At 38.4% G+C, this 25,500-nt stretch overlaps 1 protein-coding gene and 1 pseudogene across 10 annotated transcripts in view; one reads left to right on the top strand and one right to left on the bottom strand.

The window, feature by feature from the left end:
- The window catches only part of NRG3 (neuregulin 3), a 1,135,127-nt gene that overhangs the window by 173,702 nt on the left and 935,925 nt on the right, over positions 1 to 25,500 (top strand). The window lies entirely within an intron of this gene.
- On the bottom strand, positions 25,257 to 25,433 carry LOC112831013 (U2 spliceosomal RNA; annotated as a pseudogene).

Below are 25,500 nucleotides of genomic sequence, written 5' to 3'. Positions count from 1 at the left end.
TCTTAGTTATCCTACATGCAGTTACATGTTTTTAATGTTCTATGTTTATTTATATAAATTTGATATTAAATATGTTCAATTCCCTGCACCTCTGAAAAGGACAAGATAATGATAATTTTTTACAATTTTTTATTGTTATGTTAATCACCATATGTTACATCATTAGTTTTTGATGTAGTGTTCCATGATTCATTGTTTGTTCATAACACCCAGTACTCCACACAGAATGTGCCCTCATTAATACCTATCACCAGGCTAACACATTCCCCCACCCACCTCCCCTCTAGAACACTCAGTTTGTTTTTCAGAGTCCATTGTCTTTCATGGTTCATCTCCCCCTCCGACTTACTCCCCTTCATTCTTACCCTCCTGCTATCTTCTTCTTTTCCTTTTTCCTTAACATATGTTGCATTATTTGTTTCAGAAGTACAGATCTGTGATTCAACAGTCTTGCACAATTCACAGCACTCACCATAGCACATACCCTCCCCAGTGTCTATCACCTGGCCACCCAATCCCTCCCACCCCCCACCACTCCAGCAACCCTCAGTTTGTTTCCTGAGATTAAGAATTCCTCATATCACTGAGGTCATATAATACATGTCTTTCTCTGATTGACTTATTTCAGTCAGCATAACACCCTCCAGTTCCATCCACATCATTGCAAATGGCAAGATCTCATTCCTTTTTATGGCTGCATAATATTCCACTGTGTATATATACCACATCTTCTTTATCCATTCATCTGTCGATGGCCATCTTGGCTCTTTCCACAGTTTGGCTGTTGTGGACATTGCTGCTATAAACATTGGGGTGCACGTACCCCTTCGGATCCCTACATTTGTATCTTTGTGGTAAATACCCAGTAGTGCAATTGCTGGATTGAAGGGTAGCTCTATTTTCAAATGTTTGAGGAACCTCCATACTGTTTACCAGAGTGGTTGCACCAGCTTGCATTCCCACCAACAGTGTGGGAGGGTTCCCCTTTCTCCGCATCCCTGCCAACATCTGTCATTTCCTGACTTGTTAATTTTACCCATTCTGACTGGTGTGAGGTGGTATCTCATTGAGGTTTTGATTTGGATTTCCCTGATGCCGAGCGATGTGGAGCACTTTTTCATGTGGCTGTTGGCCATTTGGATGTCTTCTTTAGAAAAATGTCTGTTCATGTCTTCTGCCCATTTCTTGATTGGATTATTTGTTCTTTGGGTGTTGAGTTTGATAAGTTCTTTATAGATTTTGGATACTAGCCCTTTATCTGCTATGTCATTTGCAAATATTTTCTCCCATTCTGTCGGTCGTCTTTTGGTTTTGTGGACTGTTTCTTTTGCTGTGCAAAAGGTTTTTATCTTGATGAAATCCCAATAGTTCATTTTTGCCCTGGCTTCCCTGCCTTTGCGATGTTTCTAGGAGGAAGTTGCTGCGGCTGAGGTCGAAGAGGTTGCTACCTGTGTTCTCCTTTAGGGTTTGACGGACTCCTGTCTCACATTTAGGTCGTTCAAGCATTTGGAGTCTATTTTTGTGTGTGGTGTAAGGAAATGGTCCAGTTTCATTCTGCATGTGGCTGTCCCAATTTTCCAAACACCATTTGTTGAAGAGACTGTCTTTTTTCCACTGGACATTCCTTCCTGCTTTGTCAAAGATGAGTTGGCCATAGAGTTGAGGGTCCATTTCTGGGCTCCCTATTCTGTTCCATTGATCTATGTGTCTGTTTTTGTGCCAGTACCATACTCTCTTGATGACAGCTTTGTAATAGAGCTGGAAGTCCGGAATTGTGATGCTGCCAGCTTTGCTTTTCTTTTCCAACATTCCTCTGGCTATTCGGGGTCTCTTCTGGTTCCATACAACTTTTAGGATTATTTGTTCCATTTCTTTGAAAAAAGTGGATGGTATTTTGATGGGGATTGCATTGAATGTGTAGATTGCTCTAGGTAGCATTGACATCTTCACAATGTTGGTTCTTCCAGTCCATGAGCATGGAACGTTTTTCCATTTCTTTGTGTCTTCTTCAATTTCTTTCCTGAGTATTTTATAGTTTTCTGAGTACAGATCCTTTGCCTCTTTGGTTAAATTTATTCCTAGATATCTTACGGTTTTGGGTGCAATAATAAATGTGATCGACTCCTTGATTTGTCTCTCTTCTGTCTTGTTGTTGCTGTATAGGAACGCCACTGATTTCTGTGCATTGATTTTATATCCTGCTACTTTACTGAATTGCTGTATGAGTTCTAGCCGTTTTGGGGTGGAGTCTTTTGGGTTTTCCACATACAGTATCATATCATCTGCAAAGAGTGAGAGTTTGACTTCCTCCTTGCCGATTTGGATGTCTTTGATTTCTTTTTGTTGTCTGACTGCTGTGGCTAGGACTTCTAATACTATGTTGAATAGCAGTGGTGAGAGTGGACATCCCTGCCGCGTTCCTGACCTTAGGGGAAAAGCTCTCAGCTTTTCCCCATTGAGAATGATATTCGCTGTAGGCTTTTCATAGATGGCTTTTATGATATTGAGGTATGTACCCTCTATCCCTATACTCTGAAGAGTTTTGATCAAGAAAGGATGCTGTACTTTGTCAGATGCTTTTTCTGCATCTATTGAGAGGATCATATGATTCTTGTTCTTTCTTTTGTTAATGTATCGTATCACGTTGATTGATTTGTGGATGTTGAACCATCCTTGCAGCCCAGGGATAAATCCCACTTGGTCATGGTGAATAATCCTTTTAATTTACTGTTGGATCCTATTGGCTAGAATTTTGGTGAGAATTTTTGCATCCATGTTCATCGAGGATATTGGTCTGTAATTCTCCTTTTTGATGGGGTCTTTGTCTGGTTTTGGGATAAAGGTAATGGTGACCTCATAAAATGAGTTTGGAAGTTTTCCTTCCATTTCTGTTTTTTGGAACAGTTTCAGGAGAATAGGTATTAATTCTTCTTGAAATGTCTGATAGAGTTCCCCTGGGAAGCTGTCTGGCCCTGGGCTTTTGTTTCTTGGGAGATTTTTGATGACTTCTTCAATTTCCTTAGTGGTTATAGGTCTGTTCAGGTTTTCTATTTCTTCCTGGTTCAATTTTGGTAGTTGATAGATCTCTAGGAATGCACCCATTTTTTCCAGGTTATCTAATTTGCTGGCATAGAGTTGCTCGTAATATGTTCTTATTATTGTTTGTATTTCTTTGGTGTTGGTTGTGATCTCTCCTCTTTCATTCATGATTTTGTTGATTTGGGTCATTTCTCTTTTCTTTTTGATCAGTCTGGCCAGGGGTTTATCCACCTTGTTAATTCTTTCAACGAACCCGCTCCTAGTTTCGTTGATCGGTTCTACTGTTCTTTTGGTTTCTGTTTCATTGATTTCTGCTCTGATCTTGATTATTTCTCTTCTCCTGCTGGGTTTAGGCTTTATTTGCTGTTCTTTCTCCAGCTCCTTTAGGTGTAGGGTTAGGTCGTGTATTTGAGACCTTTCTTGTTTCTTGAGAAAGGCTTGTAGTGCTATATACTTTCCTCTCAGGACTGCCTTTGCTGTATCCCAAAGATTTGGGACAGTTGTGTTTTCATTTTCATTGGTTTCCATGAATTTTTTTAATTCTTCTTTAATTTCTTGGTTGACCCATTTATTCTTTAGTAGGATGCTCTTTAGCCTCCATGTATTTGAGTTCTTTCCGACTTTCCTCTTGTGATTGAGTTCTAGTTTCAAAGCATTGTGGTCTGAAAATATGCAGGGAATAATCCCAGTCCTTTGGTACTGGTTGAGACCTGATTTGTGACCTAGGATGTGATCAGTTCTGGAGACTGTTCTATGGGTACTAGAGAAGAATGTGTATTCTGTTGCTTTGGGATGGAATGTTCTGAATATGTCTGTGAAGTCCATTTGGCCCAGTGTGTCCTTTAAAGTCTTTATTTCCTTGTTGATCTTTGCTTAGATGATCTGTCCATTTCAGTCACGGGGTGTTAACGTCCCCCAACATTATTGTATTGTTGTCAATGTGTTTCTTTGCTTTTGTTATTAATTGCCTTATATAATTGGCTGCTCCCATATTAGGGGCATAGATATTTACAATGTTAGATCTTGTTGTTGGATAGACCCTTTAAGTAGGATATAGCGTCCTTCTTCATCTCTTATTACAGTCTTTGTTTTAAAATCTAATTTGTCTGATCTAAGGATTGCCACCCCAGCTTTCTTTTGGTGTCCATTAGCATGGTTAATGGTTTTCCACCCCTTCACTTTCAATCTGGGGGTGTCTTTGAGTCTAAAATGAGTCTCTTGCAGACAGCATATTGATGGGTCTTGTTTTTTAATCCAATCTGATAGCCTGTGTCTTTTGATGGGGGCATTGAGCCCGTTTACATTCAGGGTAACTATTGAAAGGTATAAATTTAGTGCCATTGTATTGCCTGTAAGGTGACTGTTACTGTATATTGTCTGTGTTCCTTTCTGATCTATGCTATGTTTAGGCTCTCTCTTTGCTTAGAGGACCCGTTTCAAGATTTCTTGGAGGGCTGGTTTCGTGTTTGCAAATTCCTTTAGTTTTTGTTTGTCCTGGAAGCTTTTTATCTCTCCTTCTGTTTTCAATGACAGCCTAGCTGGATATAGTATTCTTGGCTGCATTTTTTTCTCATTTAGTGCCCTGAAGATATCATGCCAGTCCTTTCTGGCCTGCCAGGTCTCTGTGGATAGGTTTGTTGCCAATCTCATATTTCTACCATTGTAGGTTACATATCTCTTCTCCTGAGCTGCTTTCAGGATTTTCTCTTTGTCTCTGAGACTGGTAAGTTTTACTATTAGATGTCGGGGTGTTGACCTATTATTATTGGTTTAGAGAGGGTTTCTCTGTGCCTCTTGGATTTTGATACCTGTTTCCTTCCTCACATTAGGGAAGTTCTCTGCTATTATTTGCTCCAATATACCTTCTGCCCCTCTCTCTTTTTCTTCTTCTTCTGGGATCCCAATTATTCTAATGTTGTTTCGTCTTATCGTATCGCTTATCTCTCAGATTCTGTCCTCGTGATCCTCTAGTTGTTTCTCTCTCTTTTTCTCAGCCCCTTTATTTCCCATCATTTGGTCTTCTATATCGTTGATTCTCTCTTCTGCCTCATTTATCCTAGCAGTTAGTGCCCCCATTTTAGATTGCACCTCATTAATAGCCTTTTTGATTTCGACTTGGTTAGATTTTAGTTCTTTTCTTTCTCCAGCAAGGGTTTCTCTAAGAACTTCCATGCTTTTTTCAAGCCCAGCTAGTATCTTTAAAGTCATGATTCTGAACTCTAGGTCCGATATCATACTAATGTCTGTATTGAGTAGGTCCTTGGCAGATGGTACTACTTCTTGTTCTTTTCGCTGAGGTGATTTTTTTCTTGCTGTCATTTTGTCCAGAGGAGAATAGACGAATGAGAGAACAGAATGCTAACAGGTTAACACCGTCTCCAGCAAATATACCCTATACAAATCAGAAAAGACCTGAAATCAGGGGGAAAGGAAGAGAAATTAAGAAAAAAGAAAGAGAAAAAAAAAGATAGAAACAAAAAAAAAAAAAATACCAAAAAAAAAAAAAAAACAGAATATGATCAAAAATGATTAGGCTAGTGCATAGATCAGTGTCACACACTAGATTTTGGGCGAATTCTGATCTTTTAGAAAAAAGTGCCTCCTAAATTTTAAAGGAAGAAAGACTTATATATGTACAAAATAAGGGTTGATACAATGAAGGGATGGAAGATGAATGTAAAGATGAAAAGTATAAAAGATTTTATAAAAGGAATTGATAAGTTGTTTGATAAAGAAAAAGATTTAAAAAATAAAGAAAAAAAGGAGAAAATGTGAGCAGGCAGGAGAGTAGAACAAAGCCATACAGTAGTGATTTAGGGTATATTTTGATCTGTTAGAAGAAACTGTATCCCAAAATTTTAAAGAGAGAACAACTTATATATATATGCCAAAAATAAGGGTAACTATGGAGTGGTTGGGGGTGGGAGGGATGGGATGGCTGGGTGATAGACATTGGGGAGGGTATGTGCTACGGTGAGCGCTGTGAATTGTGCAAGACTGTTGAATCACAGATCTGTACTTCTGAAACAAATAACGCAACATATTTTAAGAAAAAAGGAAAAGAAGAAGATAACAGGAGAGGAAGAAAAGGGGAGTATGTTAGAGGGGGAGACGAACCATGAGAGATGATGGACTCTGAAAAACTGAGGGTTCTAGAGGGTAGGGGGGTGGGGGGATGGGTTAGCCTGGTGATGGGTATTGAGGAGGGCACGTTTTGCATGGTGCACTGGGTGTTATGAACAAACAATGAATCATGGAACACTGCATCAAAAACTAATGATGTAATATATGGTGATTAACATAACAATAAAAAAAATTAAAAAAAAATAAGGGTAACTATTATGAAGGGATAAAATATGACTTTAAAAATGAAAAATAAAAAATGTTTTTTTAAAAAAGGGATTGATAAGATGTTGGTTGAAAAAGGGAAAAAGAAAAATTCAAAATGAAACAGTTAAAAAAATTAACTTTGAGAAACTAGTGAATCATGGTAAAAAAGCCATGAATTCTATGTGCAGTATTCCCCTAGCGCTGGAGTTCTCCTGTTCTCCTTGATCGGTAAACTTGGTCTTGGCTTGCTGGCTGTTGTGCTGATCTTCTGGAGGAGGGGCCTGTTGCCGTGTTTCCCAAATATCTTTGCCAGAGATGGAATTGCCCCACCGTTGTCTGTCTGGGCTAAGCAAGCTGCTCGGGTTTGCTCTCAGGAGCTTTTGTTCCCTGCAAGCTCTTGGCACAGCTTTGGAGGACCAGGGCGAAAATGGTGGCCTCCCAATCTCCACCTGGAAGAGCCGAGAATTCGGGGCCCCGCTCCTCAGTGTGCCCCCAGAGAAAAGCATTCACTCCCGTCTCCCCGGTCTCCGTCCGCACTCCGTGCTCACCCGGCCTGTGACCGAGTGTTTCTATCTCTGGCAGCCAACCCCGTGTGGAGTCTCCAAACCCAGCAGATCTCTGCATTGCACTTCCGCGCCGCTCCTCCTGGTGGAGGAAGGGCAGTCTGCCCAGCTCTGCCGCTTGTTGGGTCCCTGCTGGAGGAGCAGTGGCCCGACTGGGTCGCGGATCACAGTTTATGGCAATCCCGAGCTGAGAGCCCGTGCCTTGGCTCTGTCTCTGTAGCCGGCTTCCCCGCTCCAATACCTGGGAGCTCTGCCGCACTCAGGCACCGCCGGTTTTTCTGTGACCCCGAGGGTCCTGAGAGCACACTGTCCTGCGAGGGTTCCACCCCCCGCTTAGCCAGTGGAGCGAAGTCCCTCAGCGGAGCCGACTTCTAAAAGTTTCGACTGTGTGCTCCGGGGCTCTATCACTTGCCAGAAGCGGCCGACGGAGGCCCCCTCCCCCGCCGTCTATCCTCCCGAATATCGGCTCGGATTCACTTCTCCGCACGTCCTACCTTCCAGAAAGTGGTCGCTTTTCTGTTCAAAGAGTCGTTGCTATTCTTCTCTTTGATCTCCTGTTGAGTTCGTAGGTGTTCAGAATGGTTTGATCCCTATCCAGCTGAATTCCTGAGACCAGACGAAATCCAGGTCTCCTACTCCTCTGCCATCTTGCTCCGCCCCCAAGATAATGATAATTTATTACCTTTATGTTGTTTTGAACTCAAACAGATGAACATTTATAGAAATAAACCATATTCACTTTAATAGCATGTATTGGTGATGTTCAACTATGACTGATCAGTGGTTCTTTGCATTTACATTTCTCATGTTTTTCTATTTGCTGGGGGACAGGGAGAGTTCAGAAGAAATCTAAAACATGGTGAATGTTCTGGGGGAACTCACACCTAGCTGGAAGGATACAACTACCACAAGTGAAACAGAGAAAAAGATGTCATTTAGTGTGAGTAATGGAAAATCATTCTTTAGGAGTTTAGAGAAAGGCATGATCTTTTGGGGCTGGGTAATGATGACAGCTACTTAATATTTATAGGGAGTAGACAGTTCCTCTGTGCTAATCCCATGGACACATGCTGTGTGCTCAGTATTCCCTGTGAACCCTACAGGACCCCTCTGGTATAGACATTATTGGATATCAGAAGACGCTTTGGCCAAACAAGTTAGGTGACATGTCTAAGGTCCCACCACAGTGAGTGGCAGGCTCATGTCTTACTGATGCAGAACTGGTATTTTGTTTTGTTTTTTTAAAGATTTTTTTTTATTTATTAGAGAGAGAGAGACAGTGAGAGAGGGAACACAAGCAAGGGGAGTGGGAGAGGGAGAAGCAGGCTTCCTGTGGAGCAGGGAGCCTGATGTGGGGCTTGATCCCAGGACCCTGGGATCATGACCTGAGGTGAAGGCAGACGCTTAATGACTGAGCCACCCAGGCACCCTGGTATTTGTTTTTTAATTGCGATGTAATCAACATAATATATTAGTTTCAGGTGTATAATATAATGATTAGATATTTGTATACATTACAGAAGTAATCACCACAATATGTCTAGTTAACATCTATCACCATATGTAGTCATAATTTTTGTTTTATGTTGAGAACTTTTATGATCTATTCTCTGAGCAACTTTCAAATAATACAATAGGGTATTATTAACAGTATCATTAACTTATGCTGCATATTACATTTCCATGACTTAAACTTACTTTATAGCTGGAAGTTTGTCCATTTGACCACCTTCACCCATTTTGTCCACCCCCGATCCCTGCCTGCCTCTGACATTTACCAGTCTATTCTATCTACAAGTTAGGTGTTTTTTTTTTTTTTTTTAAAGATTCCATATATTAAGTGAGATCATATGGTAATTTGCTTTTCTCTCTCTGACCCATTTCACTTAGCATAATGACCTCAGAGTCCATCTTCATTGTCACAAGTGGCAAGATTTCGTTTTTTTTTTTTTTATGGCTGAGTAATATATTCCATTGCATACATATACCACATCTTCTTTATCCATTTATCTATCCATGGACACTTAGGTTGTTTCCATACCTTGGTTATTGCAAACAGTGTTGCAGTGAACATGGGAGTGCATGTGTCTTACTGAGTTAGTGTTTTCATTTATCTTAGGTAATTGTCCAGAATTGAAATTGCTGGATCACATGGAAGTTCTAATCTAATTTTTTGAGGAACCACCATATTGTTTTACTTAGTGGCCATGCCACTTTACATTCCCACCAACAGTTGAACAGGGTTCCCTTTTCTTTATTGTTATTTCTTGTGTTTTTGATGCTGGCCATTCTAATAGGTGTGAGGTGATAGCTCATTGTGGTTTTGATTTACATTTCCCTGATGATTAGTGATATTGAGCACCTTTTCATGGACCTGTTGGCCATTTGAATATCTTTTTTTTGAAAATGTCTATTTAGGTCCATGCCCATTTAAAAAAATTTGCTATATAATTTTATGAGTTCTTTGTATATTTTGGATACTAATCCCTTATTAGATATATGATTTGGAAATATTTTCTCCCATTTGGTAGGTTGCCTTTTTATTTTGTTGATGGTTTCCTTTGCTGTGCAGAAGCTTTAGTTTGATATCGTTCCATTTGTTTATTTTTGCTTTTGTTGCCTTAGTTTTTGGCATCAAATCCAAAAAATCATTGCTAAGACTGATGTCATGGAGCTTACCACTTATGTTTTCTTCCAGGAGTTTTGTGTTTTCAGGTCTTATGTTAAGACCTTTTTCCATTTTGTGTTCATATTTGTATATAGTATAAGGTAGTTGTCAAGTTTTATTCTTTCACGTGTGGCTGTCCCGTTTTCTCAACATCATTTATTGAAGAGACTGACTTTCCCCATTGTATATTCTTCAGAACTGATGTTTTTAACCATCTCTGTTCTCTCTGCAGTTTTTGAAAGTGCCTCTTAGAAGAAACAAAGTATAATAAAATAGGTAAAACAGAAGCATTTATTGAGCTCTCAGAGGCCAGTCATTATTCTAAGTAACTTTTCACACCTATTATCTCACTCGATCCTTATATAAATCCTATGAACCACAGAGAATTAAGTGCCTTGTCTGGGACCACAAGGCGAGCAAGAAAGATTTGGACTGAATTGAAGAATGGGCCTAATGCTGATAAGCGCTGGGGATGAGACAGGACTGTTTGGATGGAGCTGAGCTCCCACCACTGGATAGAAGCAGCTTGAAGGTGCCACGTTCAGGCAGGGAGGAGGCCCTACTCAGGGAAGAGGGTTGTTTTTGGGCCAAAGGCACAGCAGTGTGAAACCTGAGATTTACGAAGAAGGATATAGAAATAGCAGGCCTGAGGGAGAAGAAGGGGGGAGACTGGAGAGTCCTGAGAAAGTAGGATATCCAGACTGATCAGCAAGGAGCAGAGATGAAGAATGGGAGAGAAAGGGCAATGGGAGGCCTGTGTCAATGAAGAGAATAGATTCTGCTGCAAGCCCTTGGGGACCTCTAATTCACAAATGAGAAATGTGGGAATTAGGTCCATTTTCTTTAAATCAGGTATATTTTTCAATATGGTGTCGGAATTTTCTCCCTCGTAGGGTTTACATTTGAATCATTGGTTTGAGAAACTCACTTCCAGGTGGAGGCAACAATATTGTAGTTTGCACTGCCTTAAAATGTGAGAAGTGAAGATATAAAAATTCTCTCTTGGATTCTGTGAAAAAGAGAGTATGACAATTGATTAATGTAACATCGGATTAATCTGTCACTAGATTTTGAAGGCAATGCTTTGTAACATGTCATGTTTCTTAATAGCCTTTTCTAGATCTTCTCAGGAAAGATTTTTGTGAATTGATTATTGATAGTTAGCATGGAGTTTGAGAATAATACTGTGTGTCAAAAGAATCCTGTCTTCACTACTTACCGGGTATAGAGCACTATAAATAATTTAATTTCTCTGCACCTCAGTTTTCTGTCTAATGGGACAATAGTACCTGCCTCATGGAGAAGCTTGTGGATTCAGCAAAAATAACACATAGAGAGTGATTAACATAGAACCTAGCAAATGGAAACACTCCATAATTTTTCACTGTCATCACATTGTCATTTGTGCCCCCGTTCATAGAGACACTTAAGTGTGGATTTGATATAGGCAAATTAGATCCCTTTAATAAAAAAAAAATATGAGGTGATCTGCAACTGTAAGTAATGGGAATTTTACTTATTCAGAGGTCTTGTCACCTTTAGCAATGGCAGTGTATTAATTTTACTTGGTCACTGACCTAATTCACATATTATGTGAAAAATACTTGCATTGCTGTGAGTAAGCTTACAGACTTACAGGTGTGAAGAGGGGCACAAATGAATAATCTTAATGCAGTATAGTGTTACAATCAAGTGTATATAGCATGGAAGCACAGAAGAGGTACTTTTTCTATAATGCTAGCTGATTGGGGAAGTGGGCAGGAAAATGTCCTTTGAACCATGTCTAGATGGGTGATTAGAAGACCACTTGGCATCTCAGAGGCCAAGAGCATTACAGGCAGGGCCTGCATAGTGCCCTCAAGGTTCATCCATGTTGTAGCATCTGTCAGAATTTCTTTCTTTTTTGGGGTGCCTGGGTGGCTCAGTCAGTTAAGCGTCTGACTCTTGATTTTGGCTCAGGTCATGATCTCAGTGTTGTGAGATCGAGACCCCCAACATGCTCCCCACTGGGCACAGAACCTGCTTAAGATTCTCACTTTCCCTCTCCTTCTGCCCCTCCCCCTGCTTGCACTCTCTTGCGTGTGCTCTTTTTCTTCTCTCTCTCTCTAAAAAAGAAAAAGAATTTCTTTCCTTTTTAAGATTGAATAATTTCATTGTGTGTATAGACTACATTTTGCTTATCCATCTTTTGATGGACACTTGATTTGCTTCCATGTTTCAGCTCTTGTGAACAATACTGCTATTAAATATCTACTAAATATCTCTTCAAGACCTTGTTTTTGATTCTTTTGGGTGGTAATGGACTTGCTGGATCATGTGGTGATCCTATGTTCATATTTTTTGAGGAACTGCCATACTGTTTTCTACATTTTACATTCCCATCAACAGTATGCCAAGGTCCCAGTTATTCCACATCCTTGTAGAATACCTTGTTATTTTCTACTGTTTTGATAGAAGCCATCCTAATTGGGGGGTTTGAGGGACAGTTTTGTGTTTTCATGAATGATAGTGAGTGAGGGCCAAGGTGAGGCATAGTCATGGAAGATAAATGGTGAGGAACTCAGGAGGAAGACTTTTGGGAAGTGCAAGCAATTGAGTTTGTTGACTGAATATGAGAATTTATTAGGGGATGAATTACATGTCCAACTTTGACATTTTGACAAAGGTCCAAATTTGACAAATAATAATGATTTCATTTGAATCAATAGGACATATAAGGTGAAAAGTAGGATTTCTTGAAGGGGACTTTAACATTCATTAATTTATTAAATATATAAAGATTTTCAAAGGAACAAATTTGAATTGGAGCACAAATATGGATTTAAAAAATTCCAGGCTTGTATAAAAAAAGTTATACCTTGTGGAAAATAGCAAGTTGTGATGATATGTTTTACTGTGTCAATTAGAACAGAGCTTAAGATGTGGCTTACAATTACTTTAACAAAAGCAATACCATATTTGTAAGAATGTTCTACAATTTGCACATCTCCTTTATATAAACTCTCTTTAATCTTTGAACAGGTTAACCATTCTTTCATTTATTGACAAGCCACAAATACCTTTTGAACACCCACTGGGTATCCGGAACTGTCCTAGGCTCTGAAAACACACTGTTATCATAGAACATACATTCTGAGGATAAGTACTGGAATTTAAGTATCCATAATAGGAATTCTTAAGTTGGGGCCAGGGGAAGGTTTGGGGATAGGGAGATGCCTATGGTCCTAGTAAAAATTACATAAAATATTTCCAAGAAGAGCTTTTCATCAGATTTTCAAAGACAACCATGATTCTAAACTGGTAAAGAACCATGGTCTTCCAGAAACTGAGCCTCAGAGAAGTTAGCTAACTGGTCCACGGTACCAAGAATCAAGTGACAATTGGGTCTTTAACCATTGGTTTAGTGTACTCTGCAGTACCATGCTGTCTCTCAGTCTTAAGTCTATGCCATCTTTCTCTAAAGAATGATCAATTTTCCTAAGATTTTATAGATCATATAAAATTTCTCTTGTAGATGTCACTTCACATCAGGATGCAACAATTAACAAATTTTATAATACGGCTAGATGGACTTCAGTTTCTTATACCTTTTAAAACACTGAAACTTCCAATCCTGCTGGTTCTAAAGGCATTTTATGAAGGCAATCTTCTTGAATCTTTGTTGGAGAGGAGCATGGCCACAATCCTGAAGAAACTCCAGTGGCATTTCTTTGATCATCTTTAGGAAGTGGAAATGTGTGGCATTCCTAAGAATATTGTTAGCCCTCTATTGTAAGACACACACCAGTGCCTTCAAAATGGCCTTCTTGACTTCCTGCAGTAGGGAGCTTTGAGCTCTGTGGTGAAACAGCCTTTATATTTACACACTACCATCTGACCTTTGGGTCAGGCATTTCCAATCAATTTAGAAGTGCAGTGAGTGGAACCACAGTGCTGATGAGCTCTCACAGTATGGTAAGCAAGGCTACCTGGGACTGAGGGGCATGGAAGCTCTATTGATTTTTTAGATGCTTTTACCACACAACTCCCAACCTGCTGGACTTGGAATTAAGTCAGTTACCAGAGGTGGTACCAGAGGACAAACAGACAACCTAAATAGGAAAGGCTAAAATGGAATTTCCACATGCTCCAGAGATAAATTAAATTTTCCTGGGAAAATTAAGTTGAGAAATTTGCTTAGAGGCTACTTGCTATCTCAACAATGAACAGAAATTAGGCAGAAATGTTTAATAGGAATCAGCTTTGTAGTTTGTAGCATTGGCCCAGCAGAATGTCAATCAAAGCACACCTGAATAGTTCCAGCCTTCTAGAACTATGTGTAAAGCCAAGTATAACTTTGTTCAGAAATAATAAAGAATCTCTATTTCAACGTGTTGCATCTTCAAGAGTTTGGGACTCTGATTACCAAGCACTGAAGCAATAATTTGTTGTTGAATCAGGGCACAGGAAGATAATTTTATATCAGCCTGATGGGGTTGTTTACTGAAACTCTAATAAGCTATTAGGCGTGTGTGTGTGTGTGTGTGTGTGTGTGTGTGTGTGTGTGTGTGTGTGTGTGTTTCCTTTGATTTTGGGTTAAGTCTTCCTGATTTGTAGGAATACTTTTAGATAATATGGTCAGCATGGCCACATGATTCTCAATCTGTGGCTTTTTTGCTGAATTCCTATCATTTGAATCTAGTTAGAAATCTAAAAGGTTTATCAGGGGTTCTTTTTTTTCCTGCCTACATCATCTCCTTATCGTGTTTTCTGAAGGCAACATGAACCTCTGAATAGGCATCACTGATAGTATTTACACTGGTAAAAGTTTTCTGAGCACCTATTATGTACAGTGTGTTGTGCTAGTTTCCAGTGATTGAAAGTTGAAATAAGCAGAGGTGTGATCGAGGTTTATCAAGGCAATTATAATATGATTGGGGGGATTGGAGATGAAGAGCTAATTAGCCTATGAAGCAGAACAGAAGTGTCACTCAATTGAGGAGGGAACAGCTCTCTCTGGCAGAGGCACCTGGGAATCTTAATGGTGGGAAGGCCAATAGGTTTTAGAGAAGCAGATAATACCAAAAGGAGAATGATCAATGACCACAGCTCTGTTAGCCCCAGGCCTCTGTTATCCTAGCAGTGCTTTCATTACTTCTCAGTTGAATTAACATCATTCCTTGTTAAGAGAGTATTTTAATACTTAAAGCCATCAGCCAGTAAAAGAAAGGCATTGCCTATTTCATACTACACCTCAGTATTTGTGGTGTTTCCTCATTATTGGTGTAGCTTCTTCAAATGATTTTCTTAGAAATTTTCCTGTCTTTAGGTCTAAAGTATTGCTGGATCTGGTGCTTTGGAAAGGAAAATCATAAAATCAACGATACCATAGTTCTGCATCATCCAATATGCAAAACACCAGCCTGTGGCCATTGAGCATTTGAAATTTACTAACCCAAATTGAGATGTACAGTAACTGTAAAAGCCACATGGACATGCAAAGACTTGGTGCTAAAAAAAAAAGTGGTTGTAAAATTTCATTTCATTTTTATATTGAATTCAAATTGAAATGATAATTTTATATATTGGGTTAAATAAAATATGAAAATTAATGTCACCCAGGTCTTCTAACTTTTTTAACATGGCTACCAAAAAACTTTAAATTACATAGGTGGCTCTCATTGTATTTCTGTTGTAACATGCCGCCTTAGACAGCGCTTATGGAACTGTGGTTATAAGAATTCTGTGTAAGAGATTTAACCTAGGTAATAAAGCTGAATCAAGTATGTGGTGTGAGCTCTAGGCTGCCATTCAGAGACTGGGTTCAGTCCCAGCTTCGACCCTAAGTCTCTGGGTGGTCTTTCACTTTCCATCTGGGCTAAGGTTTTCTCATCTGAACAATGTGGAAAGATTCAGAAGCGGATGATGTGTCTAAGGCCCTTCTTATATTAAATCTGGCTATTCAGTGGTCCTGAGGAATATAGGATTGAATTTTATTTGTAACCCTTCCAGTCGCTCCTCAAAGCCCTCAGATGAAACAGTCTTCTTCATTCTGATTCTTAATTTATTTAAGAGAGGTTAGATTCGTAATTACTGTAATTTGGAGCTTCCTTGAGCAGCCTGAGGCTGAAGCACAGCATCTTTCAATCTGTTCAGTGCTAAGTGAAGCAGTTGAACATGTTGTGATTATAAGGATCTGACAAAGATATTTTGCAAGGAAATTTCTAGCACTCTTTGAAAATATCTAGATATGTCTGAAAGTAATACCATTTTTAGCCCCAGTAGTTTTTATGATGTCATTTCAAACAGCATAACTCAATAAAAAAGCCTTATTTTTAAAATTAATACTGGAAAAGCTATTTCTAACTATTCCATAGTTTAGCTTTCAAAAATTAATTTTAAGAACTTTTTGATATTAGAATAATGCTTATTCATTATCAAAGGTAGAAAATGCAGAACATGTCACACAGAAAACATTAAGATTACTCAAACCCCATTTGATTCTTCCCCATGTATGTGTATTTGACTCTAATATTGACTATAGAGTATCTATTGAACTTGGAAAACTTTAAACGACTGTGCTTCTTTGGGGTACATGGGTAATTTATAACACTTTATATTTATATAGCAAATGTCCATCATAATTCATTCAGAGTCATTTCTTAGTAAATAAGTGTTGGTTAAAGGATATGCATATTTTAAGACTTTTCATTTTTATTACATACTTTCCTTCCAGAAAGTTTGTATTTTCAGTTTGTTTCCATTAGCAAAATACGATCCTTCCTGTTCCCTGAAACCTCACCAATACTGAAGTTAAGAGTTTACATCTTGTTTAGATCCATGGGTGGAAAATTGTATTATGTTATTGTGTGTGTTTCTTGGATTTCTGGGAGAATCAGAAACTGTGGAATGAGTATATTGGCAAATTCTAATCCTTCTTTTGTGATAGCTTATTCCTGTGGTTTATTAGTCTGTTTATCTAATTATTTATGAAAGCTTTCCTTTTTGATAGGTGAGCTGGTTTGGATCATATAGAACTCTCAAAGTCTTTCCTCCCTCTGTTTGGTCATAGACAGTCTTTCTCACTCATCATTCCCCAGCAGTTGGTCAGCTTATAAATGAACTAAAATACATACAAACACATAGCATGGGGAGAAATTGCTGTAGTCCCCATCCTAATGTGTGTTCCAGGAGATGGTTAAGTCCTTACAGGAGGAGGAAGACAATTTAACCCCCACATGGTCATTCTATTGGAGTCTTTATTGGAGCAGTTTTTTTTTTTTTAAGTAAATAAAAAAGCCTCATAGAGATATTAACTCTATTAAGATCTCTGCTATAAACAAGATTTCTCAGTCCACTGAATTACCACAGGTTACTTATTTAAACCACAATGGAGTATCCCCTTGCAGAATCACTTTCATTGAGCTGTTATTACAAGGCCATTATAAGAAAGGACCGCATGAAATATTATAATGCATCTCTTGTGAAAATATTATTATGGTCATTTTCTTATAACATTGACATCCAATATAAGAAAGATTCATTTTTAAAAATTAAGTACTGGAAAACATTAAAGTGCTCTTTTGAGTCATTTTTCTCTGATGGTGGTTAACTGATCATGTTGCAGGTTTTGTTTGGCTGTTTGGAAACTCAGCCAAATTTGAAGCTTAATCACAGTGATAGTATTGACTATTTTTTTTTTAAATTTTTTTTCTTTTTAGATTTTATTTATTTATTTGAGAGAGAGAGAGAGAGACAGAGATAGTGAGAGACAGCACAAGTGGGGAGGAGAGGGAGAAGCAGGCTCCCTGCAGAGCAAGGAGCCCAATGCGGGGCTCGATCCCAGGACCCCGGGATCATGACCTGAGCTGAAGGCAGACGCTTAACCGACTGAGCCACCCAGGCGCCCCTAGTATTGACTATTTTTGACTTATGTGTATGTTTCAGTGATTGAGTTTTAATTTTATACTTTTACCTATAATTTATTATTTCATTATTTAAATTTTGTGTAAAAACACAAAATTTTCATGTTTTACTTTGGGGTTTATTTTGGTTTTTGGCCTCTCCAAAAGCAACAACAACATAAGTCCTTATTGGAAGACAGTGTAAGGTATAGATAGAAATAAAGTCATGAATCTCCAGTATCATATCTCTGGAAAAAGCAAGGCCTGTGATCAAGAACAATTTTTACAAGTCAGTAAAGAACACTCTTGGTATTTTCATCATGATTTTAAGGTTTGCTACAAAAGAATATAATACATTAAGCATGCATATTAAAAGAAATCTTCCTAGGCAAAAGAGCTGCTGCTAACCAAGTATAAAAGGTGGAAATCATCTGTATTATTCTGGGGCTTTTCATTTCTGAGTTTCTTTGTTTTAGTGTCAATATGTCTCCAGTCCAGGTATCAATCTCTTGTTTCAGGACATCATTTCTTTTCATTCACTGAGCATTTAATGATTTTAAATAAGTTAGTTTTCACAAGAATAAGTGGACTACACAAAACTTCTTTGTAAGTATCATCTCAACCTTATGGATGTCCTTTGTGACTATTCAGTGGTCTGTCCTGGAAGAAGTAGGAATTAATAGAAACACTTGAAGTTATCTGACTGCTGTCTCCTTATAGAATTCACCATTTTATTTTATTTTTTTAAAGATTTCATTTATTATTTATTTGACAGAGAGAGAAGAGAGATAGTGAGAGATAGTGAGAGCAGGAACACAAGCGGGGGAGTGGGAGAGGGAGAAGCAGGCCTCCCACCGAGCAGGGAGCCTGATGTGGGGCTCGATCCCAGGACCCCAGGACCATGACCTGAGCTGAAGGCAGAGGCTTAACGACTGAGCCACCCAGGTGCCCCCAGAATTCACCATTTTAAAGAGAAATATGCTTTGGAAAACTAAGCAAAGTATAACATTAAAGTATAACATCATAATTTTACTGAAAGTTAAATACTAGTTAATATTATTTGAATCAATTATAGTTTCAATTATTTGAATCAAATTATAGTTTCCCCAGTCTTTTGGAGGTAAGTGGAGTCATCTGTGTCTGGCACAACTTGAAGGGTTGCTATGTGCATGGACTACTTTGGCCCATTAGGCATTCAGAGTATTGCTTCTCCAGGGAAATAATTTTTAACCATGTTTGAAAGGATGAATTTAAAGATTATTAACTCTTCTTCAGAAATTTAGAAATGATGTTCCTGTCAAATCAGATAATTTTCTTCCTGTACATTAAAGAATAATAGGAGGAAAGCATTAGCTACATCACTGTATTTAAATGCTTCTTGGATATTGGCAGTCCCTTGCTAATTTTTTTAGTGGTTTTTCAATTCTGAATTCAAAATTACCTTCATACCCAGGCATCACGTCTCTCTTGTACCTATATCTCATTTTAGAATAATAGTTCTGGTTTCTGATAGCTTTCTGTCTTCCCTGAGATGCTTCTGATTTGTTACTCTGATGCAGGCAAAACTCTCAATTCAACATTTTCCTGTGATCTCTACCTGCCCTGCTGTATTATCTGTTGGAGCCTAAAAAGGTGAAAGCCTTCAGAGATGTCATTAGGTGTAATTAATAGAACATTTTTTAAATTAAATAAAATTAAAGAAATCTTATAGCACACTAGTTAGGAGCTAAAAGCAGGTTGGTTTTTTTAATGGGACGTTGTTGAGAATATTCTGATTTGTGGATTAATGCTCTTTCACTTTGAGGGTCCCCAGGAACCCTACAATGAAAATGGTAACCTTCACCTGAGACTACAAAATGATTAGTTAAGATTCACGTGCAGTGAGCTAATTAGGACTTTGGGGGCATGTTGGCACTTCTAAGGCTTATTTAATTATCTTAAGGAGGCTTTTCCATCTCAAGGGGTATTATAATCAGCCTTTGGGAACTAAAGAACCACCTCAAAAAACAATAGAGTATCTCCCACGTTGGCAAACAACCTCTTTGACAAATGTTACCTTTGGAAAAAGGCCCTCAGATGTAAGTCTTGGGTGGAAATCATAAGGAGAAATTTTGACACAATTTTCTAGTATAGTGGCTGCTCATTCTTGACTGGCATGGGTGTTTTCAGGGATCAGAACACAGATTAGCTCTTTACTCAAATCTTTGCCTTGAGGCTGATTGTTCTCTAGGAAGAAAGACATTTCTGGGAGGGCAGCCAAAGGTGTCCCTTAGAAAAAGATTAGAAATGAGCCCCATTCAAGGAGATGGAATGAGGCTGTTTGGCTCTACCAGACCTTTGCTTGTTTCCTTAATCCAGAAATATCACCGAAAACAGAAGTGGTGATAATGTTAACAATGATAATAATCTGTGTTCATTGACTAATTGCAGTAGGAGAGTGCTCAGGAAAAAGGCATGGCACAGTGGTCTGTACAAACCTCTGCGTCACAGTTTACATAGCTCTGAATTTTATGATTTGTATTCAAATGTGGGAAAGAGTGATGTGTCATAGTTACAGGTAAAATACATAGATGGAAGTATAGTAAGTCAATGGAAGTAAAGGAAATGTATGCATACCCCAGAGAAAAAATATGATCTGTACCAACATCTTGCTCTGTAAAGCAAGAAAACTACTTGCTATTGTAATGGAGGCCATTGTCAAGATTTGGTTTTCCATTTTGGAATTAGGCAATGTTTTCTTTAAAAGAACATAGTATTTGTTTGAATATACACTTAAGATGAGGCAAAGTAATGCCAATTTGATAACAAAAACAAAAACCAACAAGTACAGCTCAAATTCTTTTTAGGTGTTGTGAGGAGCAGAGTCATTAAATCTTGCCATCTGGCTGAAGGGAGTGGAACAAGCATAAGGAAGAATACGGAATTTGAGTGGGACCATGGAAGATAGGGGGAATCTCTACCTGCAGAGTTAGAGGAATGGGGGCAGGGAGGGACAAAATGAATATAAAAGATGAGTTTGCAAAAAATAGGTTGATGCAAGAACTGAGAAGCTTTCGGATACAACTGTTAGGATTCCGAGCTCAACTCATCAGGAGGGCGGGGGTGTTGAGGTTTTCTCCTTGAAGGCATTAAGCAGAGAAGTAATGTGATTACACATAGTCTGTATTTTAAATAAATGTAGACATTAATTCTTGAAATTTGGAAAACCCCCAACAATACCTGATTACAAAATGAAAGTTAATGTCAATATCAAAGACTACTTTTAAATAGTCTGAAAAAATACATGTCTCCATCCAAATGAAGAAGACAGTGCATTTTCCCAGCCATATTTGTTATTCCTAAAACATTTCCAAGTATCCATCATGGCAGACCTGTTTCATGTAAATTCACAATTTCATCAGCCCTCTGTAATGCCACATTATTTTAGGTAAAGTTGTTTCAACTGAGTGCACACATCTATTAGTGTTAAGTCATATTGGATAATGAAGCACTGTTATCCCCATGGACCCGTGTTAGGTGGACCAGGGATTTTAATTAAATATCTGAATGGGTGTTGTACAGTAGATACTCTCTAGAAAGCATCTGTCAGGGTTAATATTTTACAAGTTAGCTATGCCTCTTTCAACCTTTAATTATAATATTCTAACTCTTTATTCTTAGTTACTGCTAATAATTTCAAGGTGATACAGATAGAAATTACTTGATTATCCAAGTGACTGCACATATCAAATGAAATAGAAAGCAATTTCACTGTCTCTACATGCTTAATAAGTAAGCATTACTAACATGTTATTGTATTTTGAAAAAAATAACTCTTTTTTTCTAAGAGGGATTAAAACACATGATATTCTCCGGTTGGAAGTATGTCATGCTTGGTGCATATGTAACTAAACTCATTTCTCAGTGATAGCAGTGATAGTGCTCCTGCAATAAATAGATTTCTTGATCATTGCCGGTCCTTCAGTTCTCTTTGGGCACTGATTTGAAGTTCTTATTTGTTTCTCACAGTATCCTGTTTGACCACCTCAAGTCCACTTAATTACATAAGCATATGACCTTTGCCACTTCCTTTCCCCTATGTAGACTTTGGCCGTCTCTGTGGGTGGAGCATTCAAAAAAGACTTGCTTTGGTTTTTAATTTTGGGGAACATGAAACATACCAGTAGTCTTTTCATGTTCAAATCCACCCTTCTATGGACTGTTCAAGCTCTGGTCTGTTCAAGAGTGGATAGATTGCTGTTCCTGGTTGGAAGCCGACGTCCATGACCCCAGCACTGATATGTAATTACACCAATATTGACTCTGGTCTTGAGCGTGAATGACTATGGTGTTTTGGCTTTTATCTCATTTGACTCTTTCATATTTCCAGCCACCATTTTGAAAAAAGAATATGTTAATTGTGTGTTTCTGTTTTAAGAGTCATGATACAACTTCTGTTGAATGTTTGTTGGATTTGCAAACTCTATTGTTAACAGATCACCAATCAGGAGTTATTTCTGTCCCTAAGGTATATTAAAGAAAACTTTGGTACTTAGCCTGGTGATGGGTATTAAAGAGGGCATGTTCTGCGTGGAGCACTGGCTGTTATACACAAACAATGAATCATGGAACACTACATCAAAAACTAATGATATAATGTATGGTGATTAACATAACAATAAAAAATTAAAAAAATGAAAACAAAAAACCAAAAAAAAAAACCCAGAAAAGATAGGTTAAAAATATTTTGAAATACAAAGGAATTTTTTCCTTCTAGGGTATCTTCTTGCTTTCCAGCTGTTTCTAATGTTCCTACAGCTGACAGTGTCTTGTGTTGCTATGCTGTTTCATCAGTGCAGTGGAGAAAACAGCTAGATATCTGTTTTTCCTAAGAGTAGAAAATTCTCACTATGCATTCTCAGAATATTAAAAAGTTGAGGACTGTATTTCCACTAGTTCAGAATAATGACAGTTTTAACAGAACTGAAACCTGTTGAAGTCTTGTTTGGCACTGGCTATTCTTGAGTTCTAGGAGAACTATCTCATTATAGTTCTCATTTCATAAGTAAGGAGAGTTATTTAATATGTTTTGTGAATGACAACAGCACATTGTACCTTAACCCTGAGGTCTCTTTCTTTGACATTTGGTGACTACATTGGCTTGGAATGGAGAATAACATTTCAACTATATTAACAGGATCATCTTTTATCCTCCCAAGACCCAAGTCACTGTAATTTCCAGAGCACATGATGCTCCTTACAGATAACTCATTTTTCCTTACAGTATCTTTATTATGGAGTATACTGTTACAGAACCTTTTTCCAAAAACAGGTAAAATCATGACCTTCATGCAGATATTAAGTGAACACGTACTAAAAATTTAATTTAATTCATTAATGAGGGCACCAGTAAGATATTATAACAAGTTCAAAGGAGAATCCAGAGAACAGACATTATTATAGATCAGGAATATTGAAAGGAGATGCAAATGGAATAAAAACTGGCCTCCTCCATAGAGGGAGAAGGTGGTTCATTGAAACTCCAGGAGAAATTGTTGCATGTCTATAGGTAGAAATTATTTTGCATTGCTATCAGTTATCTACAACCTACAGAATTGTAAAAGAACCTCATCAATGGTTTGAATGAGATAGTCTGGAAGAATGTGCTGTAGACTATGCAGTTTTTCCCTGAAGCACAGATTTTTCCCTTAACATTATTTTGTTCACTCTTTATTTGGATAACTAGTATTTATCCATGAAGGTTCATGTCAGGCATATGTATTAGGAAACCTCTGATGCCTTCTATCTGGTTTCAAGTTTCCTTCTATCTCTCAAAATATCTTGTGAAGGACAATTACTGTGTTTACTCTATGGCATTGTAATTTAATATCCATTGTCTTTCTTAAATTCTTTTTTTTTTTAAGACTAGGACTATATCGTATTTTTTTCATTTTATCTTGTGCAGTATCTAGGATATAGGCAAATTCATAAGATTTTGACAGAATGAATGCATGAATGCAGGAAGGATGGACTGATGGATGTATGTTTAGTGGAGAGCACATGAGCACATGTATGATAGGGAAGCATTTGTCATTCTGTATGATGTACCAGGGTTTTGAGTAAGGTCCAGTCTTCTCTAGATTTCCCTTTGAGCAGAGTACATCCATATTATTAAATTAAACCCTGTGCTTACCTGACCTGGTTATAGCCTTACTATGTGATCTCAGGAAAATCCTTTATACCTTGCAAACCTCAATTTATATTTGTAAAATGTATTCTCATTATTTTAAAATCATAGGTCTTTTAACATTATAGTAATGTATTTGCAAATGCAGACAAAATTCGGGTCAGAATAAGCAATGATCTTGGACTACGTTAGATGTGATTTGAGGTGAGTGGTCAGAGAATCTGTACCCCGCTAATATTTATGGCAATGTGGCAGAAGCTGTGAAGCGAGAGCTAGTTCCTTCTCTGGGACTTCTGACTCTATCACCACAATCTTTTTTTGCAAATTCCTTATGCATATGAGGAATTATGCCTTTATTAGTTGAGTCTATAATCTGTTAGTACTTGGTGTACATTAACTGAGCACTGAGTCTAGAATGAATAGGCGGAGTATATGTACAGCGCCTACCATTTAGAAGTCCTTACGTCTCAGGTATATGCACACAAAATTGTGGTTCTCCAGAATTTTTATTTCAGAAGATTCCCGTTTAAATATATATTTGATTATGTATGTTCAGAATGGTAGAAGTGTCCTGGAAGTGACAAGATGCTTCCTGCAAAGGGATAGAGGGCAGTCGAAAGTGCTTGACTTTTTTGCATAAGATAGGATTTGTCAGGGGCACCTGGGTGGCTCAGTCATTAAGCGTCTGACTTCGGCTCAGGTCATGATCCCAGGTGGGATTGAGCTCCGCATCGGGCTCCCTGCTCCGCAGGAAGCCTGCTTCTCCCTCTCCCACTCCCCCTGCTTGTGTTCCCTCTCTCGCTGTGTCTCTCTCTGTCAAATAAATAAATAAAATCTTAAAAAAAAAAAGAAGAATTTGGTCTGTGTCATTTTCTACTTGCATGACCAGCAGCAAGCTACTTAATTTCTTTTGGTTGTACTTTCCTTATGTTTAACATGTGAGTAATAACCCTGATTTCATAGGGTTGATGTGAGGGTAAGGGAGACAATGAATGCAGCTGACTTATGCAGGCAACTGTGGAAAGTGTTGGTTCCCCAGTCCTCTCCTGGAGCACATCTTGCCCTTATCTGCATTTGTTTATCTCTCTTTCTTACTCTTTATATTACCTTCTCTTCAGTTTTCACTCTCTTCAAATAATTCACAATGAGGTTTATGCCCACTCCTTCCTACCTTTTTTGGTTTTCCTTGTCTCTGCCAGCTACACTGTGAGTTCAGTGAGGACAGAGGGCCTGGCCCGGCTTGTTGGGAGGCTCCAGAGCACATCACAAGGGCCTGGCATAGTGCCCAAGCCCAGTAGACTGAAATTCAGCACAGGAGCCCTCTATACCAGTTTTCTCACAGAAGCCCCTTCATTTTTACCTGTGTTCTCTAGAAGCCAAAGAAATTGTCTCTAACCCTCAGACTTGAACAGAATTTATTTTAACAGGTGTTGTCCAGGGTCCTGAATAGAGTTTGGATTATCTACGGTGGGTTTGATTTTCTTTATTATGCTGCCCTGTAGTTTGAGCAGCTTGTATTTAGGCTTTCTAGCCAGACTCAACCCAGCAGGCTTTCCCAAATTCACTGCAGCTTCAAGATCCCAGGGAGTGAGGACTGACCTAAGGTCATATGCATCAAGCGACTCTATCACTAAAGTGAAGCTAGAGGAATGAACAGATGTGTATCAATGCCTGTGGTATTCAAGACAACATATTAAAACACAGATTTATTTTAACTCCCTATATTTTGAAACTGGACGGCAGAGATTATACACTTGATCTTAGCCAAAAGGCCGAGAAGCGATGGATGACAGAGATTATAAAATTCATACCCTGTGGGTTCGTTGCTCTTATTTTCTTTTTCACAGTGTA

The sequence above is a fragment of the Callorhinus ursinus genome, unplaced genomic scaffold (genome assembly GCF_003265705.2).
Source record: "Callorhinus ursinus isolate GAN/ISIS: 27379988/994484 unplaced genomic scaffold, GSC_fseal_2.0 scaffold31, whole genome shotgun sequence".
Taxonomy (NCBI): Eukaryota; Metazoa; Chordata; class Mammalia; order Carnivora; family Otariidae; genus Callorhinus; species Callorhinus ursinus.
The sequence above is the reverse complement of the archived record's forward strand: the minus strand, read 5'-3'. Positions and strand labels throughout refer to the sequence as shown.